The following is a 21935-nucleotide window of genomic DNA, read 5'->3' on the forward strand; positions in this document are numbered from 1 at the left end:
ACCCTTCATCTTTATGTAATCTGTCCTCAAAATGACACAGCATGTCATTGTTTTCCTTCTTGGCACACTTTCCATGTTGGGTCACTTTGCACATTTCTAAACTGAACTGAAGGAGTCGATCCTTAAAAGTATCTGACCTTTTCCTTTTTTTGTTTTTTTTTTCTGCAAACACGTGTGAGTTCAGCTGTTGCTCTGTCTGTGCTCCTGCAGCCGTCTCACCTTTTCTTCTGAACAACCTCAGTGAGTCCCTTCTTCAGCTGCTCGGGGGCAAGAACAGTCGTCCCTGTGTATCCGGAGAGAAAGCACGGGAGAGCGAGAGGACTGACTGGTCATGGGGTTGCCATGACAACGGCGAACAGTGCAGGCATGGTTGTGAAAGAAGAGGGGGGGTCTCTGGGCTGATAGGGACAACTGGCGACACCAGGGGACACCTTTATGCATTAGGATTCTTTGCACTCCCCTTTGACGCGAGAAAAAGAGAGAATTTTCCACAGCAGAGTAAATTAGACTGTAAAGAGCTCTGGTTTGGCATTGTAAATGTAAAACACCAATATCAATAAATGTACCTGTCAGGCAGACACTGAGTTTTTCCAGACCAGGGTGAATTGGTGCTTTGATCTGTTTCTCACAACTGCTGTAGGAACACGGTCTGGAGTGTGCTGGGAATGAACAATGAAATTATGTTCCGTTGTCAAATGTTTCATTCATTTATCCTTCAACTAAAATGCAAATCATTCAAGATATTTTTTCCCTTCTACCTTCTACCAAACCACTTACTTTATCTAAATAACATAGTGTTTTTGGCTGTGTTTTTCAGGATGGAGAGACATGAATAGCTGCATAAAATTAAGTCGCGTAGGAAAATGTGGTAATAAAAGTCATCGAATCACAAATAACAACATCTGACAAAGACTGGTGTACCCACAAGCAGACTCAGAGGCGTACACTGATATGATCATTTTGATAATAATACCAAAAGCTGGGGGGTGAGGGGAGCTGTGGACGGCAGGGGTGTGGCCCCGGTGCACTGGTGCATGATCCACACTGAAGCAAGGAGAGACAGTCAATTAGAATTTGCCTCTCAAAAGCAAACCTTTATCTCAGAGAAAACCGATTTTATACTGAGCACACATGCGGTGTATATCACTGTGCAGGTTGAACACTCAGGTGACGAGCAGCTGAACAGCTGAGGTCTTTATACAGCTGGCATTCATAGGCGGATTATGACTTTTGCCCTGGGGGGGTGGAAACATTTTTTTTGCAACTAATGCGGCGTGATATGCAGAAACTACCGACTATATACAGCATTAGAAGACAAAAGCTTGTGATAAAGTCAAACAATCAGTTTCTGACCACTTAACCCTTGCACCTGCGGAACAGAACCCATGTATCTATGCCACAGGTGCAGCCCTGGTAATTTGCCTTGGGGATAATACACAACTCCTTATATGGACGTCCTGGGGGGTGTGTTTATAGGTCACATATTCGGGCTTTAAAAAATAGGTTGTTTTTTTTGTCTTATGTGTTGTTGAGTCATAGTTATGATTCATTTTATATCATATTTGTTTCATCGGATTGTCTTGGTTGTGCTGAAAAAAAGGATATAAGGAACTCTGGTAACAATTTATATTAGGGATCACATATTCACCATTAACTAGTATATTACTAACATGCATATAAGTAGCATACTAGCCCTTTATTAGTAAATATTAAGCACATATTAACACCTTATTTAGGAAAAATCGCAATTCATGTCGTAATATAAAGTGTTACCATTGTAGGTTTAAACATAGTAATGGAAAAATGCTCTGTGTTCTAAGGGTTAACCCTCTTCTTTTTTTGAGTGTAGAGAGTCTTTGGATAGTTCTGCCACTTTATTTTCCATGCACATGTCCTGTCTGTCTTTCAGTAATTCAATAAAATGTTGTCATGTCCATGGATATGAGCATGTCCACTGAGTGTCAGATGTGACATTTAAACAGGAGCTTGTGTGTTTGCCTTGATAAAGGCTCCAGGAAATCCTTTTTACTGAACAAGTAGACCCTGCTGTGTCCATCAGCAAGCCTAAATATGGTCAGTCAAATATTCATACTTTTTAGGAAAAATAATTAGGAAAAAGCACAGGTGTAAATATTAAAATTCTGGCTGTTTCAGTTTCAGGTTTCAAGCTTTGTTTAAGGCTCCTTGTCACATCTAAGCCAACTACAAGGAAAGTTGTCAGCCGTAAAAAGACACATCTGTTTTTAAATGTGATTTTCTGAAATTATGTTAAATGTTGGACATAATTACCCCATCATAAAGTTTTTTGTTTTTTTAAAAAAGCAAAATAAATGTCAAGTTTCATATGGCAATAAAGAAAAGAGAAGAAAAAAAAAGCGGCTGGATGTCAGCACTCTTAATAAGTGCTTGGTTTCCCGAGCCTGGGAACGCTGCCACCATGTTGACTTTAGATGTGGCCCCTTCCCAATAGGGCATGGTTTTGTTTTTATAAGACCAGGAAGATAGGGCTCTGCTGGAACTTACGCATAACAACTCGGTCACAGTGGCCCAGATATGGTCATTTTCTAAAAACTAATGTAAACTCTTTCTGGCTGCTGTATTATCTTTCAATTAAAAGACTTGAACCCTGTGATGCTACTTATTTACAGACAGCTCCACTGTATATTCTGACGTCACGATCCTCACACTGTAATTCATCACTGTGTCTCTCATCTAATCTTGATTTCGGCCGTGGATGAATAGAGAAGCGCCCTAACAACGCTCTCTCCCAGTGGTTCCTACAACAAACAGGCTCCGAGTCTGGGACGTGTGCATGTTCTTCATGTGTTTGAAACAACGTGCAGTCTAAATGATTCACATCCGCTCACATGTGGGCACAGGGCCATTAGTCTTTGTCCCATTACATGTGGTGAGTCGAGAAGACCTTTAATGGGTCAAAGAAAAGGTCAAAGCCATTTAGATCAGGTTACGGAAGAAGAAGAAGAAGAAGAAGAAGATGAAGAAGTGAAGGATATACAAGTAATGCACATTCTGTTTAACACTTAAATGAAACTAGTGTAAAATGATTAGTGCTCTGTTACTCTAACCTTTACAAGGACACACGTTTAATTAAAGTGAATTGAAAACTGCAGTATATAGAGGATGGGGAACTTACAGTGTAATGGCCGCTGCTAGAGTGCAGTCACAATATCACATATTGAAATTAGCTCAGAGGAGCCTGATCATCGCAATCACACATCCTACACAACTGGCTTTAATTTGGGGGGGAAAAAAAGAAGAAGCTGTGAGGATAATCAAGCATGTGAGTAAATATGTCTTCGGATAATATTGACAGGAGAAACTCAAGTGGCACCACTTCTGCCCCCCTGATGTAACAATGATTTAAATACTGTAATAGAGGGCAATCGTGAGCCACTGCCTCTGTATTGTATCTGCAGAAATGTTGCATTAATCCATGCCCGCTGCTGAATGATCTGTCAGACAACGCAGCGTTGCTCCCTCCTTTCACTGTCACACATAATGAACCTGTCTTTGGTCAGAAATCTCCACAGGTATGGACACTTCAGGACACGATCACAATGGCCCACTGACTCATTTATGAACTTTGACCAAACCCCGTTTCCAGAAAAGACACTTTTTTGAAAATGCAAAACATTTTTAAAGCCTGTAATTTGTTGGATGACTTCAACCTTAATTTAATAGACAATAGACAAAGAGATAAGGGGAAATGTCTCAGCGTAATTTCATTTTGTACCTAATGAAATAAAATAAAATAGAACGTGACACCTTCATTAAACTCAAAAAAAAGTTGGAACACTTTGCGAGACCGGAAAGGTTACACAAGTAAAGTCTGTTCTGGGAAGTTCCAGAGTGAGCAAGTTAACTGGTAACAGGTGAGCATCCACCAAAGACCGACACACATTCAGACACTCAACATATTTCCTCTGTCCTTTTGTCTGCTAAATAAAGGTTCAAGTGAATTAACAAACTGCCATAAAGTGCTAAAAGTGCCACAACTTCTTTTAGAAATAGGGTTTGTATTTTGTGTAGAGACACGAGTGAGACGTTGCTGTGTCCTGAATGAGAGTGCAACCTAACAGCATAGAGCTTGCAGGGGGCTGAATAGAGACATAACTTATGACAATCAATGCAGAGAGCTAGGGAACTTATCATAGTCTTTCTGCCAGCTGCAGCCTTGCTATCTTGTTTTCTGCCCGACTTGTGTCAGGTTGGTATACAGAGAGAGAGGAGAGGTGTGGGAATGACCCTGAGCTGTCATTGTTCTCCTACTAAATCCCTTCTTTCTATCTCTCTTTGCTTCATTCTCTTCTCTGCTCCCTTTTGGAGGTGCATGCTACACAGTGTTAGGTGCCTGCTGCATTTGGAGGGCAAAAAGAGGTGTGTATGTCTTTTTTTTTTCCTTCAGTTAAGAGATTTGTGATGTCACAGACTCACTTGAAATGTCAGTGACTTCCTAACAAGGTTTCCACTGGGGCTTTTTTTTTTTCCACACTAACACAGGAGCTATTAGCCAGTATCTCTGAATGTGTGCTCTGTGTTGGGGAAGAAAATGGAATTGAGATTTTATCACTAACTAAATAACACACAGTTAGCCTCCGATTATGGCATCAATGTAATAGAGGAAAAAAAGGAAAAGGAAATCCAGCATCTGGAATATACATCTGTACATGAAAGCTGTGACAATACTTATTTATAGTTACCCAGAGGTTTGGGAACATGATCTATGAAATGTGGTAAGCAATATACACCTTCTTAACTATAGCTGTTGGTAAATGTACACACACACACACACAGGTGCAGGCACCATGACAACACAGCACTGTGTGCAGCGTGGATCTTCAATCATCCTGTGGTCTGCTGTAAAGGGAGAATATACAGTGATGCAGACACTAACACAAACACACACACACACACACACACATATCTTCCCCCACCCTAAGCCCGCCCTCTGCAAACCTACCATTCCCTAGTCCATGATGTAATGCTACCAGACCCCTCCTATGCTGTTTCTCCTCCCTCCATCCCTCACACACTCCTCTTTTTCTCTCTCTCCTCCTCATTCTATTGGTGGCTCCTGCCTGCATCTGCTGGATCAGCTCTGATTCCTTGCACACACACATACACACACACACACACACACACGCACACCCACACACACACACACTTGCATGCACGCATTCACACACATGCACGTAACCACGCTCCCTCTCGCACACTCTTACACATACCCTAACAGGGGGATTCCTACGACACTACAGCCTCCGTTCACTCCACCTGGCTCCCATCTTCCACCGTGCAGGGGGGAGGGAAACATGGTGAGTCCCTCTTTTATTCTTATGACAGCAGGCGATTGCAGATTCCAATAAGACAAAAGGGATGAAAAGGCGTTGAGCCTGCATGTGAGGAGAGGCTCACAGCTGACTCGGAGTAATGAAGTGGTGTGAGGCTGCTCAGTTACTACAGACGCCGGTCATCTTGGCTCTGGATTCCATGGCAATAGATTGCACTGAATCAGGGTCTTGGCTCATTGAGGTGCTGGAAGATGCAGTGAAGTTCACGTGTGTGTGTGTTTTCAGTGAGATGCAAAGTCTCTTTATATACATTTGTGTGTGTGTGTGTGTGTGTGTGCGCAGCCTTAGTTGGGAATCCTGAAGATGCTCCGGGGTGCTGCGTCTTATCTGGTTTCCTCTTGTCAGTCACCTTGAATATAGATGACACCGGCAAGAGAAAACAAGCTGATTCACGCGGATGTAAAAGGGAAGCTGCTGTTCAGTTAAGTTCCTGTGATAATGTAGTTTGTTGTGGCTCCCAGCAGCTGTTCGGGGAGGATCTAATGGCTGCACTAAAGCCCCGGCAGTCTCATTATATACATATAGATTGTTGCTGTTGTGTCACTAACAAAACAGGGTGTGTGCATGTGGTGTGAACTCGTCCGTCTGTGATATTTGGACACTTTGCAATGCTCTCTGTGTTCTCCTTCCTCATTATGCGCACTAACCGAGGCTAATAAGAAAAGTAATTTTATTACTGCCACAGCACACTGACTGCTAAATGGCACATTAATGATAAGGGAACTGGATGAATGAAGACACTGGTGCAGTTTGGTTGCTGGGCTGTGGTTGACCACTTCCCATTCTGGGAGGGATTGCACTGCAAACTAACCTTTCATACCCAGTGCATTGAACTGTTAATATTTGATACTGCTGGTCTACTTCACATGTGGGCACTCTCATAAGTAATTAATCCAAATGTTTTTTTCCCACTTCCATATCACATAGATTTTCTTTTCCATTCACGCTGTCACTTGATTCATATATTGGTGGGATCCATACTTTAAGACAATCCGTCAGAAGGAGCCAGCTCACTGGCCGCAAACCAAACAATATATTTTCCACGCTATAGATAATCTTGTCGTTCCCTAATTAACCAACAGACAAATTAGCTTTCCTTTGCCTTTCAACTCATTATTTTTCATTAATTGCAGCTACAACCACACAGAAAGGGAAAAAAAAAACAAAAAGAACACCCACCCACTAATTTATTTTGGGAGTCAGCTCTCCATATTCAAATTCTCCACAGTCCCTCGTGGAACAGTGTGTGCAAATATGTTGGAGGATGTTTTAATCGATGAAACGGCTCTTCCTCGAGGCTGTTTGACACTCTCTGTGGGCATAAATGGGAAGTAATTAGGATGATGCTCCAACAACAAACTAATAAACCAACAGGCAACGAGGAAGTGCAGTGTGTAGCCACTTCCCATTGGCTTTGAAAGCATCATTTGGGTCCTTAAAAGGTTACTATGTGGCCATACTGAGATCGTTTATTGATTTCTTCCTGTTTGAAACCCATTACAGCTGACAGTAGACGCTGGGTCTGTCTCATCACTGCTCCAAGGACCTTTACAAGTAAGACCAGGAGCTGATGTTGGCAGTCATATGCTGCACTTTTTGAACTTGACACAAAGTGGTATTATTCTAATTAAAGCACATGTTTTAGATCTAACTTTAAATATTGGAAAATCACTTGAGTATACATAAGTTGAAGAGTGAAAGAACATGCAAAAGTATTTTCATGGTCTCTAAACAACAGCGTAAAACATGTGACTGTCGTGTCTGCTTAGAGAAAAGAAACCGGCCCAGGACAGCTGCCCTGGTTCTTACATCACCTGATGATGTCAACCCTACCATCTTATGACAAAAACACATGTATTTTAAGTGTTCTAAAAAGTACACAGGCTCTGTGGGAGTATAACAACGCCAGGCAAAAGACAGTGTCACAGTGACCAGAATTACAATGGGAAAAAAATGCAGGATAATATTTGCTGATGTGAAAAATATTGATATAATTATCCACCAAAGTCTGAATCATTATGAAGGTGAAATTTGCTGAAAGCACACACTGCAGACTCACTAATATCCGGCAGCTGACGGCAATTTCATTCAGTTTTCAATTCACTCTTTTTTTTAATTTAACATTCCACAAACCTCCTCTGAGCTACACTGACAGTGGCGTCGCACAAACCTTAACGGATAAATCTGCCATTAGTCCTCAGAAACATAAAGGCAGTTTCTCACATTGGACAGTATTAATCTTTAACCGTATTTATGGCACGAGGGATAACGTTATTTATGCTGAAGAATGCATTAAAAAAAAAAAAACTCATTAATTCAGTCTCAGTGCCTGGAGGCTTTCTTCAGTGGCCCTCCCTCCTCCTCCTCCTCCTCCTTCCTCTCACTGTGCAGCTGTGCAGGACCTTCACCTATGCCCTCCTTCTGCTGCATCCACAGTCCACCTGCTTCAAAACCATGAAGAGAAGGGCCAGACAAAGGAAATGTGGACACACACACACACACACACACACACACACACACACACTGACGTCTTCATCAAACCATATTTAGGTGCACACATCTCATAACGTCTACGACTAACGTCCTCAATTCACATGAACAGCACATGCTTTTCGCCCAGTGTAAACACAGAGACAAGGCAGACTGTTTCATCAAGAGTTCAATATCCATGTAACGCCAGACTCTCATGGTTCCTGCTGTGCATTCATCTTTTTCTTTTGTTGTGTGTGTGTCATTTTCTTGCGTAACCTTACAGTTTGCTCAGCCATGGAGCAGAAACGACACACAATATAATCCACAAACAGGTTGTTTCAGGTTCTTTCTCTCACCAACTTCAGACGCTTTCCCCCCTCGGGACATTTTACCAAACAGGCAACTTGAAAGTAAAATATCAAATAAGTAAATATGCACTCACAACATGCCAGTCAATGTAAACATTGCCAAAACACTGAAGGTAAAAGCAGCACAGCCCACTGTACGCTGTGTCGACAAGTTCACTTGTAAACCTTTAGGCTTTAATTCTACGCAGTGATGAAATACAGAATCTTAGATGATTGAAACATGTCAGGGATGGAAACACAAACCAAATAAAGACTTATGGCATGATTTGTATCTCCTTTTTAAAAAGAATATTTTCCCTGTCACCATTAAAAACACAGGACTTCTCGTGACATGTGTGAACATGGAAAGTGAGAAAGAGACACAGGGAGGAGGAGATGCAGCAGGATGGAATATAGGCCAACTCTTATTTTTGACTTTAGATCTGTAGTTAAAAGAATAATATTTCACTCATTTGGACTGTTGTTGTTCTGTAACACTGGTTTATTTGGTGTTATTTCACTTCCAGTGGTATCAAACCATGGATGTCCATCTGGACGTTTTGCTTATTAAATCATAAAATGGCCTGAAAATGAGTTTTTCCAGAATAACTTTCAACATCTGGCGGTTATTAACAATTTAAAATGAAGAAAAACAAAAGGTTTAATTTAGAAAAAACACTGTAGTTGTACATGAACACCAGATGTTGTTACATTTTAAATGTGAACCGTATAAAACATATTTAAAACAACATTTGTTTGAGTCTTTGTCTCAATGTCTGAAAACAGATCAAAAACTATGTACAGGCGTTCCAACTCTTTCCTCTGGTGACAAAGACGCAGATTCTCCAGCGCGAGGGAAATTACCGTAATAACCACATGTTGGCTTTGACTTGCAACTTTTCCCATCAGCACAAACTATCGCGTAATTACGGTAATGCAGCGTGTCATCTGCGATACGCTCGGTGTTAAAGGGTTAAGTTCCAGTGTGTAACAATTAGGAGGGCTTAAATGTATTTTATGTTTGTGTGAGTGTATAACCCTTCGGTTTCGGTAGCCTTAGAGTGAGTTACTTATACTTTAGGCAAGGGCCTTTCTTTATGTATTGTAATGCAATGTTTCTAGCGTGCATTTCACATTTAAAAACAGAAGCTTCTTGTGCAAATAAAGAGGAATGACATCCCTCCTGGTTTGTGGATGTGAGTCCTCTGTTCCAATCTGCAGTCACATTAATTGATGTCACTACTTTTTACACACTAGACCTTTAAATGTCCTGAGCATAATTGGATAAATAGCCATGAAATTTCATCCCTCCCACCTTTATCCACTCAACCTTCCCCTGGAAGAATTATAATAACTTTGTAGATTTTCTGATTATCCATCAACTGTGTTCCAATTGTTACTACACAATATTTGCAATATTTGTATACAGTCTGTACTGTAAGCTGGGGCTGACTCTCCAAACTGTGTTTCACTGGCTGAGTGAGTCTGTGAATGGAAAAACTTGAAATCCAGGGACCACAGTGCTATGATATATAATGGTGTTGTTACATGGACATTAGTCTTACTGTTGTATGTATTTAATCCTTGTATTACCTTGTCCAAGAAACAGTAGTTTGTGTGGAAGACGTGTGGTGAGTGCTTACAGTTTTGTGGATTTTTTTACATTTTAGTACATTTTATTTAAGACAGGCCATAATGACAATCCACATTTCCACACACAGCAAGGTTATTATAATTAATGAAAACTAACGAAATAACGGAAACTAAAACTACATCATTTTTGTTTCGTTAAACTAGAGTTTAAAAAAAAAACAGCTATAAATAGCTAACTGAAACTGAAATTGTAGTGAAAATGTGCTTAATTTTCATCTTTGGAGACGATGTCTTTGTTTGGTCTTTGTGAACAGAAGTAACATTATTTGTTTGCCGCGTCCTCTGTCGACCAAAACTATCAGACCAGACTGAGGGAGCATTTGTGTGCATACACCGGTAGCGCAGGGGAGGGTCATGACCTTGTCAAATGAGATGTTTCCTTTGAACCGTACAATTGATTTCTGAAAAAGTTCCTGGGTGCGTGTTTGTGTTTTCAGTCATACTCCGACCTGTTTGCAGCCGCCTTGCTTTACTAGCGCAGTGTTGCTGTTGCCTCCGTCTGCCTTGACGTAAAACAAATCACAAACACTGCTATTCTGAGAAACACAGAGAGAGTTGACAATGTTTGAATGTAACAAGTTTATTTTTAAATGTTACGCACTACAGCCCCCCTTTGTCTTCCAAAGCGTCAGTTTCTTTTGCTATAATTATACAATATGAAATGAAAGACGTTGTGTCTGTGCTCTATTTAGAGGTGGAGACTGTTGTAACTGAGATTAAGACTGGATCAATGTGTATTCAGAATGTCAGACAGTGTTTTGAAAACTGTCCAGTGACTCTCTAATCTGGAACATATTACAAAGCTATGGAGTCGATTTGCCTCTGCAAACTAGTACATTTCTCACAATGTGGAAAGATGTCTGAAAATATTTTATGTAGTTTGGATTTTGAATAGTGGAGTCTATGAATAATCTGGAAATGAAAGAGACAGTGTCTGTATTTGACAAAGCAGGTGTTAATCTCATTAAGGCTCTCTTCCAAGGTTGTACTAGGTATTTGGATCCCAAACTCATTTTCCTTGAATGTTGACTGCTGTCAACTAAAGTGGATGAGTGGATTGTAGGGTTTTAAAGTAAGACACTTCCTGTTAGGACCTGCTGGGCACTTCTCTAGAACTAAAGGTTCATCTAAGGTGGATGAGTGGATTGTAGGGTTTAAAAAGTAAGACACTTCCTGTTCGGACCTGCTGGGCACTTCTCTAGAACTGAAGGTTGATGCAAAGTGTGAGTTATAGATAATAAAACAACAAGTCATTCCTGTCATGATTTGTCAAAACAACCCAACTCAGGATAATTTATGTAGTGGAAGCAAATGGAAAAGTTTCATATTGCAGTGCTGCGTCAGTGGGTCATGAATCATCAGTGTGAAGTGAGACGGGAGGGTGCCGAGACAGAGTGAGGGTGAGTGAGATGTGTGGACATTTTTCAGACTGCAGGGCAGGGTGAGGACACAGACGTAAGTCATGGTACTGTTAGCTGTGCATGAGGCACCAGCAGTAGTCTGCTGTAACTTCATCACAGCCTGAAGGGGTGGAGGATCATACTGGTCAGGAGGAGCACACCTTCCAGTGAAGGAGTTATGAGTTTGACCTTGTTGCTTATAAACTACTCTTCTCCTGCTTTACGGGGCTCTACCTGTATAGCACTGTAGAGAAATCTCATTAGTTCTGCGGGTATTTGCTCATAAACCAAAGCACTTTTTGCACATTTTGACCTGACATAGGCTCCAGAGAAACGTCGCGAGGATTCATCCTCTGGGAGTCATGAATATAGCAATACTTGTTGAGATATTTCCACCACGACTGAGAGTGGAGAACTAATTTGACTGATGCTTTTTTTTCTTGTAAAGAAATTAAATTGTAATTTAAAATTGACCGTGAGTGTGAGAGCGGGAGTGAATGGTTGTTTGTCTCTATAGATCCATTCATTGTATACAAGGATCCCAAGCCTAGCGGGAATGCATGAGCAGTTTGGGGTCCGAAAACATCACAACAGGTAAGCGAAGAGCATGTATTTCCACAGTCCTCCACCGAATAATTCTGAATATGTTTTTTCATTGCTGATTAAGGACCGCGAACAATACCTAAATAAATTAGTACTAGAAGACAATCGTCTGCCTGACCCAGCTTCCATAAAAGATTGGCTAGAGGATATTAGCAAGTGGCCAGATATCCAGTGGCCAACTATTCACTCTTACCTTATAGATAAACCTATAAACCGTCCACCTGAGAAAGTCTATGTGAAGACAAATCTTACAAGGTAAGAGAACACCATGTTTACTTGTCAACGCGCTAGCCGGCCGGCAGCTAATTCCAAGCTAGCTACGTGCAAGACCACAACATTCTGTAGGCATTCTGAAGAACTTGACACCATTGCTGGTTCTATTTTCACAGCCAACTAAGCTACAAGTAGGCATCTTATGTGTTGGACTGTTGTACAAGTTATTGGTACGAGTGTGTTTTCTGACCCCAAACTGCGCGCGCACATTTCTGTGACGTAGCTCCCGAAAGGCCTATGACCCTAGGTCAGCTGAGATTGGCACAGCGCCCTCATGTGGGGGATAAAGTGGTAGGAAATGGATGGATGGATGTTTTAGTTCCTGTCCCTCACTCAGGTCTTGTCCCACTTCTTGGCATTTTTCGAAATCAGGCATTGGGCATAGTTAGCTAAAGAAGAGGGGGTTTAAGACCCATTTATACTAAGGGGAGCTTGTGATGACGGACAACCGGAAATCGTGGGGGCAGTATTGAGCCAATAAAATAGTCCAATCAATCAGAAAAATTACCCAGAAGCAACCTACAGTTTTAGTGAAAAGACTGTAAAACCTGATGCCAGAGCTCACTGGTTTAGCTCTGCAGCCAAAAAACAGAGAGGGACTGTCAGGCACTTGGCTTCGCTCACTCGGCTGTGGTTTCATTCGAGGGGCTATCCGGCGAAACAAGTTGCACAAAACCAGGTCACGGCAGACATAAGGAAATGTTGAAAATGCCGCTTGTCATCAATCTCTATCATCGGCAACACCAGCGAGTAATATTCCCCATTAATGGGACGACTTACTTTTAAGTGGTCTTACATTCCACCGTCGCGAAATCCGCTTGTGGTTCAGTCTATTACGGATCAAGCTAAATAAAAATAACATATTTAATGGTCACTATGTTTGTTGATGTTTGCAACTTGGTACTCTGCACTGCCCTCTAGAGGAAATAAATGTCCATACCAACACAATTGCTTCACCCAAAGTGTTGTTACAGCTTGAGTTTGCAGTCAACAGTTGAGAAATACTAGAAATATTTTTTTATTTTTCTTTTAGAGTGACATTTGATCTAATTTATGTTTATACTTTCATAAATTAATTTGCATGCCACTCAGTCACATTTTTTTCTTCTGTAGATTTGCTTGCCATAAATCACTGCAGAGAGAATAGAAAAGTATTCTCCCCATCATTGGAGAAGTTGCACATTAGTTTGATTATTTTCATTTTCTCAGAAGAAATCCTTAATTTAATTTGAGGGATTAGTGCGGGAGAGACAGAGAGAGAGAGAGAGAGCAACTTTGACTTGGTGTCTGCCTTTGAAAGACTACAGAGTGATGCACACAGACAACATTAAAGTAATGGGTTTATATAACTGTCACATATGTAGTGGAGAGAGCAGAGTGGAGATGACCTTTGATACAGTCACACAGAACAGAGAGTGACAGTATAATAACATCAGGATGTAGCCTCAAGGCGTCTGTCTGTGCCTGGTTTGGTGCGACTGTTGTCACTTTTCTTAACAGTCAAAATTATCAGATACTTTCGTACAATGTTGCATGACACTGAAATAAAGAAGCTGGAGACGAATCATTAATGCTAAACCTCCGTGTGGGCGAGAAGGTCTGATGGTGAGATTTGTGTCCGTCCTTGTCAAGAACGGATAATGATCATTTTTGTTACACATGCCGAGCAGAGCCGAGGGGGAAACAGACTCAATTAGTTGGCAACAGCCCGCAATATGTTTTTTATTTTCTGTACAAGTAAAAAGAGATTACATGGATGGTTGAGTCTGGTTATGCTCAAGTCCTTTTCCGTTGTACATAATCTCCTGTCGTTCCCTTTTTGGTGGATGTAGTAAGCTGTCATTCGTTGTGTGACGGCTGCAGGGGGAAGAGGAACAGGGAACCAACACGACGAAGCAAAAAACCTTACAGCAAAGAAATTTGTCACTGTCACAATTTGAGAGAGACGATGCTGTGAGTCTCTCCTTCTCTCCTCGTTTCTCATCTCTTCTTTTCTTTGCACAATTTATAAAAACCTGTGTGGGCAAAATGGCAAAAATGCTCATATTTAAGAATAGTAATAATAATAAAAAACGTTATTTCTACAGCACCTTTCATACAAGTATTGCAGCTTAAAGTGCTAAATATAAATTTAAAAAGCAAATACGACAATAAAACACAACACAGAAAAAAACCCTGTTTTAACTTTGAAATATAACTAAAGATGCAGATAAAACAGTAACATACAACACAGGGTGGAATAAAATAGGAAAAGGCTAAAGTCAAGAGTTTCAAAATAAACTAAAAATGCAAATAAAACACAGGGCGGAATGAAAAGGAGCTAATTGAAGGCTAGAGTAAAAAAGATAAGTTTTAAGTCTTCTTTTAACCCTCCTGCTGCCTTGTGTGGGTCAGTTTGACCCGCTCGGTTCAGAATGACACTGTTCCCCCTGGCTGTGGTATATGGAGGAAGCAGGAGGGGTATAAACATCTAGTGAGCTATTTTTAAAAAAGGTTTTTTATATTTAGGAGTGTTGTAAGCAGTCCCGGGCCCAAAACAGCCGATTATGTCAGTGCACATTGATGCATAATGATGCAAACTATGGTGCACAACTTTGAGTCATAAAACCATAAACAATAGAATGGCAGAGAGAACGGGAGAGTGGAGATGTGCTTGGGAAAAAGAGGCTTGAGCAGAGACGTTCTCCATTAGTTGCATTCTGCAGTCTCACCATTAGATGTCGCTAATTCTCATGCATTTCTACACACTGGGCATTTAAAACCACTATTTATTTATTTGAATTGAATTGAATTGAATTGAATTGAATTGAATATACTTTATTAATCCCTTGCGGGAAATTCTTTCGTCACAGCGCTCCAGTGTACAAAGGTAACGAATATTATAGCAGAAACGAATCTTATAGCAGCAATTTTTGAAAATTACAAAGTTAAAAACTATAAGAATAAGTAAGAATAAAACGAAGAATAAAATTAAAGAGTTACAAGAATACGAATAAAATAAGAATAAATTTACACAGTTAAAAATTTCCAGAATATACCTTTAAAACTTGTACCTCCCCCTCCCCCCATATTAACAATATATACAGATGAAATATAAGCTTATTTATTTACTGGTTTCTTTAACTTCCACGCAGGAGCAAAATAAATCTATATTTAACTATAACCCCGAATTAACAAATATGAAAAATCTTTACATTTTTGGTTGGGTTTTGTTTTGAAATATTCTATTTTGTTCTGTTTGTTAAAGTTTATATAGTATGAGTATTACATGTACAAAGAGAAATATTTGTATTCATTTTGTCTTTACAAGTATCTTACTAGAACATGACTTTTGTAGAAGTTAAAGTCACCTTTTTATAATAGTACGTAAGTAAAATATATCAAAAGTATCAGAAGTTATTTTCTGATACAGTAAAATGTGCTTAAGTTTTAGAAGTAAAGGTTTTGGAAAAAATGAGCAGTGATTGGACGAGTTGTCTTTCAACTGGAAGGCTGTGGGTTAAATTCCCACCTCTGCTAGTCTATATGTGTCCTTGAGCAAGAATGACAAAACTATAGTGTCAAGCAGCTCATCAAGACTAGAAAAGCTCTATATTAATACAGACCATTACCAACTCTTCTTCTTCTGATTTAAATTGGCAGTAACGAGTAACAAATATAGTTAGAGGAAATGTAGTGGAGTAAAAGTAAAGGTTGATTGTTTAATAATTAGTGCAACGATACCAGTCTTGTACACCTAAAAGTAATACTTGAGTAAAAGTATCTTATCAGAAAATGACTTTGGTAGAAGTTAATGTCACTTTTTAAAATATTACTTAAGTAAAAGTCTTGCCGTATTTATTGTACTTAAGTGTCAAAAGTAATTTTATGATATAAATGTACTTACATTTTAAAAGTATTTAAAAAGGGAAGAGTTAGAATTGAGCCATGGTAGCTCAGTGGCAGGGTGAGTTGTCTTTCAACTGGAATGCTGTGTGTTCAATTCCTGGCCCTTCTAGTCCATGTGTCCAGGAGCAAGACACTTAACCCCATGTTGCAGCATGTGAATGGGTATGAAAGATGTGTGAATGGGTGAAAACTGTAGTGTAAAGCAGCTCTATATGAATACAGACCATTGCCAACTCTTCTTCTTATGATTTTATTTGGTAGTAATGAATAACAAAGATAGATGAAGATTAAGTGGTGTAGTAAAAGTAAAAGTTGCTCGAAAATACAAATAACAAAGTACAGGTGTGTGAATGTTGTACGTAAGTATTTGTACTTGTGTTACATTACAACACTGTGAAGTCGTGCAGTGCTGGACCTGGACCTGGACCTGGAGGCTCTGGTTGCAGGCTTTTTATAAACAGCCTTTGCTTGCAGACTCACACAGACTTGCAGGCAGCGTGTGCTGTGGGCGGAGCTAAAGTTTGGCTGTTTGAAGGACGCCAGTCGTCGGTTTGTAGTGGAAGAGGAGGCTCGTCTCACTTTAGTAGACCGGAGGATGAACCTCACAACCGCACTGACCCACACGCTGAAGTGCACTTTACGGATTTAAACGCCTTTTTTCTTTTGTTTTCTTTGTATTGTTTTTTTTTTTTTCACTGTGAGGACGAGGTTTTACCCTTTTTTGTTGTTTTTTCTCTCCCCGGCAGCTCCTTCACTCACGGTAAAAAATCTTCTTGTGCGTGTTCGATGTTCGTTGGTTCTCGGGTTTAAATAAACACCTTGACAACGAGGAGAAAATTTCACTTTAAAAGTCGTGTGTTACATTATCACAGTGAGTGTTAACACTGAGGCAGTTAGACGAGATAAGATTGACCTCTTTTTTAGCAGAAAAAACAACAGCTACGAGATCAGAGCACCAGAAGAGAAATAAAGTCACCCGGGAGCATAACTTAGTCTTTTATTGTCTGTTATTATTCATTTACTCTGACTAATTTAAACGTATTTGCATTTAACCTTCATACAGTATGTGCAAACGCGTGATTATTGGGGGATTTTTAACAAGCTGCTGCTGATTGTGATCGATGTGTTAACGGTGAAATTAACATCGTGTCACCTCCGTCTGTGCACGTGCTTTTCTGTTTGCACGTGAGCCAAAACTCCTCATTATGCACTCATTTGAATAAGTAATTGTTTGCTGTTGTGGGTGAACTTTTGCAGCTTTATTTGTGAAGGAAGGTGATGATGTGATGAGACGGATGGATGGATGGAGTGACCTCTGTGTTTTCAGTCCACCCATGTGGGTAAACAGCTGCTCTGTTTCCACGTACAATCCTCACATACTAGGGATGCCAATCGGTATCGGTCAGTATCTGTGTCGTTACGATACTGGTCAAAATAACTGGACCGGATATTGGACTAATAAAAATATAGAATCTATATCAATCCAAAAATCCTATATATTGCATGCTTCACTATGCCCAGACTGTAAAAATGTAAATCAAAGCATTTTAGTTGAGTCGTGTTGGGCTCTTGTTTTGGGGAGAGCAATGTGGGAGGATTATGTCTTTGAAATGACTTGGCATAAATGTAGCTTCGTAGTTCATAAATGGTCTAAAATGACTGTATTGGAATAATATTGGTATCAGTAGATAGTCGTGTTGTTGATATTGGTATCCGACACAAAAAAGTGGTATCGTCCCATCCCTTTAGTTGTTACTGTGCTTTATTTTCACCCGAGTTTGAGAGAAACGTTGGTAAAATTCCAGATTAATCGCACACGTCAGTAAACATCATGTGGGACTGTTTGTTCAGTGTTGCTCAATGTGGTTTCCTGTTGTCTCCTCTTATCTCGGCTGAGTTCACATACTTCCCATATCTCTGTGTAGTACTTTTACACAGTCAGCTAATAGATTATCTGATTACTAAATTAATTGTCGACTATTTTGATAATCGTGTGTGTTTTTTTCAGTGATTAAAACAAATTTCCTGATTTTTTTTTTTTCAGCTTCTTCAATGTGAATGTTTTCTTGATTCTTTGCTCCATATAACAGTGAAATCCTTAAAACTGAATAATTGTGATTTGTGGACAAAGCAAGACATTCAAGAGCATCATCATTTGCGGTGTTTTTCAACATTTTCTGCCATTTTATGGACCAAACAAGTCCAATAATCGACGATTATGAAAAATAATCTACTTGCAGCCCTATGAAAGATAAAGCAACCTTTCCTTTTTCTTGGTAACAAGAAAGGTTGGGACAGTATACGGATTATCTGGCATCACGATACAAAGATACAAAAAACATACAACATAGTTTGTCCACATGTGTTAGTCATGTGTCTTAGTAATATGTTTTTGTTACATTACAACATTTAGTAAGATTTTTGGATTTTTTTGTCATCATTTTTGGAACATTTTTGAAACTTTACACATTAGAAAAAGACATTAGTTATATTAATGATCAATTAATCTGTTGATTATTTTCAAGTGTTTTGTTTTGTCCACAAACCAAAATGATTTTGTTTGAATGATTTTGTTATTTGGAACAAAGAAACCAGAAAATAGTCACATTTAAGAAGCTGAAAAATAGTCTTAATAATCATTAACAATCATTGCAGTCCTACATTTGTCAACATTTCTCAAAGCTTATATGTAGGGCTGCAACTAGGTTCTTTTCATCATCTAATAATCTGTCGATTAGTTCTTTCTATTAGTAGGTATTACAATTGTTAATCAGTATATTTAAAATGTTAATAATGTTGATCCGTGTTTCTCAAACCTCGATACAATGACGTTCTCAAATATCTTATTTTGTCCACTATTCAAAATGAGTCAGTTTAGATTTCTTAGTAAAGAAACCAGAAATTATTTACATTTAAAGAGCTAAATAATCAGAGAAACTGTTTTAATGATTAAAAAAATAAACATAAACTGAATAATTGATTATCAAAATTGTTTGGTAGTAGATGAATTGATGCAGCCCTGCATGTACAAAACGAATGAAGATCGATTATGGACAGAAGGCTCCACCAATTTCTGTTTGAGATTTATAATTGTATTGATATGATATACAATGCACATGTTGATTGCTGATGGAGCAAATCTGGAGGATACAAAGCTTGGTTCCTTGTTTATACTGCACTGTTATGCTTTGTTGTAATCAGACTGTGAATGACCAGTGGAGCATTTTTACCCCCTGTAGGCCTCTCCTCCTCTCCTCTCCTCTGCTCCTCCTCCCCTTCCCATTGCGTGTGAGTGTATCAATAACACTAATGACACTGATAGTCTTAGCGTCGGTAGCTGTTAACAAAGCTGCAGAAACTTTTTCTCCACATGCACTTGCAAAATTGTCTTGACAACCCTCCTCCCTCTCTCTCTCTCTCTCTCTATTTTTTCTGTCTTTCATACATTATGCATACACGGACCCCCGCCCATATAGTCACACATACACAGTCAAACACTCAAAACAAACACACTGACTCCACCCAGCACCCCACCCACTGTAACAACGTCAGACAGAGGAATGGTCACCATGTGGAGAGGTTGTGGTAAAGAGTTGGAGGGGAAGTGAAACTGGGGAGGGGATCGAATCCGATGCTTTTAACCCCCTAAAGGTTAGTGATATCCCATGTAGGGTCCAGAGGGACTGAAGAGGACTTTGTTAACTGGTGGGATTTGCATTTCCTGCGTCCCTGTGCTGCTTCACATATTGTGTTGCGATGTGGGAAAATGGTCATGTCTTTGGGCGTAAGCCAGATTGCACTGAGGGACAGGGAGCGCAGGCATGAAAACAGCCCCAATAGACTTTCAAATGGCTTGTTGTCCATCATAAATGCACATTCAGTTTTACTTCCCAGTTAGAATGTTTGGCAGCAAGTTTTAGGAAGAATTCTTGTAGTGCTAAAGCAACCAAAACTGCCGAAAGTCACACGTCACCTTTCTTTTATTCTTCTTTTTTTTTTATAAAGGTTTAATGGTTCACATTTGCATCCACTAAAGTCGTATTGTAATCCTGTTTGCTGACTGCCTCCACTGTGTCTGTGCATAGCTTTGTCTGCCAGATACAAGGCCATTCATATTCAGTATTACCTGCAGGTCCTGTAGAAAGGCTGGCGAGGCCCTGCAGGAGTGCAGATGCTGGGCCAAAGGAGTTCTCAGGAGGCAGTTGGATGTTTGAGGCTATGCTAATCAGCCACACAATTCTTTTTCCTAACCATATCCTGTTGCTCCCCCATTTGGTGATTACCGTCCCAGACAAATATGTATGAACTGTGAAAACATGTGATCCACAAGTCTAATATTTTATATGTTCCATACAGTACAGTTTCCATGCAAGTCAGGCTGCAGTTGTCACTCTATTACGCTCGTTAATTAGACAACTCTCTTTGTCCCCGTATAAAAGCAGTAGCTTGGAATGGATTTACTGAATGAAGTGTGTCTGCTACGATAGGTGACTTTTCTTTTGTATTAGCGTTAGGTGTTTTCCAGTTGACTGATTACAGATGAGAGCACAAACTCTCATCATCGGCCTAAAAGCTCCTAGTATATATGCTGCAGTAATAAGATTCCCAACAGAGAAATGTAATTTATTACATTTTCAGTTGGATGTTTATTTGTATTTTAAACAAATATGGATTTAGCCAGACTTGCACAGTCATTAGATTTTATTTTTTAAGGCCATGTAAACGCTCCGAGTATTCATCACTCAAAAGTGGTTTAAATGGCTTCTTTATGCTGGAGATTCAACAAGGGAAAGGTCAAAGGTTGACAGGCTATATGTTTTCAGGTACACGTGGGACTGAGTGGTTGAGACGACCATAATATCTACCTTAAACTTAGATTAGTACTATAATATTTATATATTAAGCCTATAATTGTTGTAGAAAGGTGCGTTCACAAATCTGGAATAAAGCTGCACTGTGACATACCCAGGTTTAACTTTGGTTGGGAGTAACATGCCACACAGGATTGGATGCAACCACACGTTGACCCATTCAGGTCACCGTCTTTGTCTGACAATGTATGTATACTATGTATTATGGAACACATTTTTCTGCAGAGAGATATTAATCCTCTCTCTCTTTCCCTTTTATTTTTAAAAGGAGAAAAAGATAACCTGTGCCTTTTTTTGAACTGGAGAACAGACTATGTGCCTGTGTTTCTCTTGGTAAATCCACTGATAATAACACGTTACTTTTCAGTTGAATGTAGTTGCAATCTTTTGTCCTGAGATACTGTAGTTATGTTCATTTGTTAATTTAAGCTTCATGCTTGTATGATTTGTGCATGCTTCAGTGCAGAGCTACAATATTAGTGGCGGGAAGGCGGTCAGAAATGCATTAGTTTTTGTATATTTCTCTGTTCGTGAATAGTGTGATTTTTGTGGTGAACATACCCCTATTTAAGATGTCAAAGAAACAATCCATATAATTAGCAAACATGTCCTTACTCATAAAATGTGCTATTTTTGTCTCCTAAGTGGAAAGCAATTCACCAGAACTTAAGCAGTTGCTATTACCTCCCCTCCGTAATGGTTTTATTTGAATACATTAATTATAACCCCACTCTCTATATCTGCCACATCTATCAGCTATTATCAACGGGATTGTTGCCAAGGGAGACCACTCACTTGACTTATTACTTCCTTTATTGGTGGCAACTGTTTGCAAAGACAGAGACCGAGCTGTTACCTGGCAGTAAACAAAGCAGAAGTGCTACAGCTGTTCCTTTTGAAGTCGACGTGTTTGCTGTGAGTAAACAGCCACCTGCCTTGAAGCGACAAACCTGACAAACGACTCGCACAAACTGTGTCATGTTTCCACTTGGGATGATTGATGTGAACAGCTCTGTGGTCAGTGCGCGTGGTCACAATCATCAACATTTGCACTTG

At 39.7% G+C, this 21935-nt stretch overlaps 1 protein-coding gene across 2 annotated transcripts in view; it reads left to right on the plus strand.

Annotated features, from left to right (window-relative positions):
• Window positions 1–5089: 5089 nt before the first annotated feature.
• The window catches only part of LOC131459465 (semaphorin-4B-like), a 58214-nt gene continuing 41368 nt past the window's right edge, over window positions 5090–21935 (plus strand). The window contains exon 1 of one of the 2 annotated variants that reach the window (XM_058629335.1): window positions 5090–5336. The gene's annotated coding sequence lies outside the window, so the exon portion shown is untranslated. Of the gene's footprint in view, window positions 5337–16567; window positions 16769–21935 lie in introns of those variants that run through there. The other variant, XM_058629334.1, reaches the window with a different exon arrangement.

This window comes from Solea solea, chromosome 5, assembly GCF_958295425.1.
Source record: "Solea solea chromosome 5, fSolSol10.1, whole genome shotgun sequence".
NCBI classification, from domain to species: Eukaryota; Metazoa; Chordata; class Actinopteri; order Pleuronectiformes; family Soleidae; genus Solea; species Solea solea.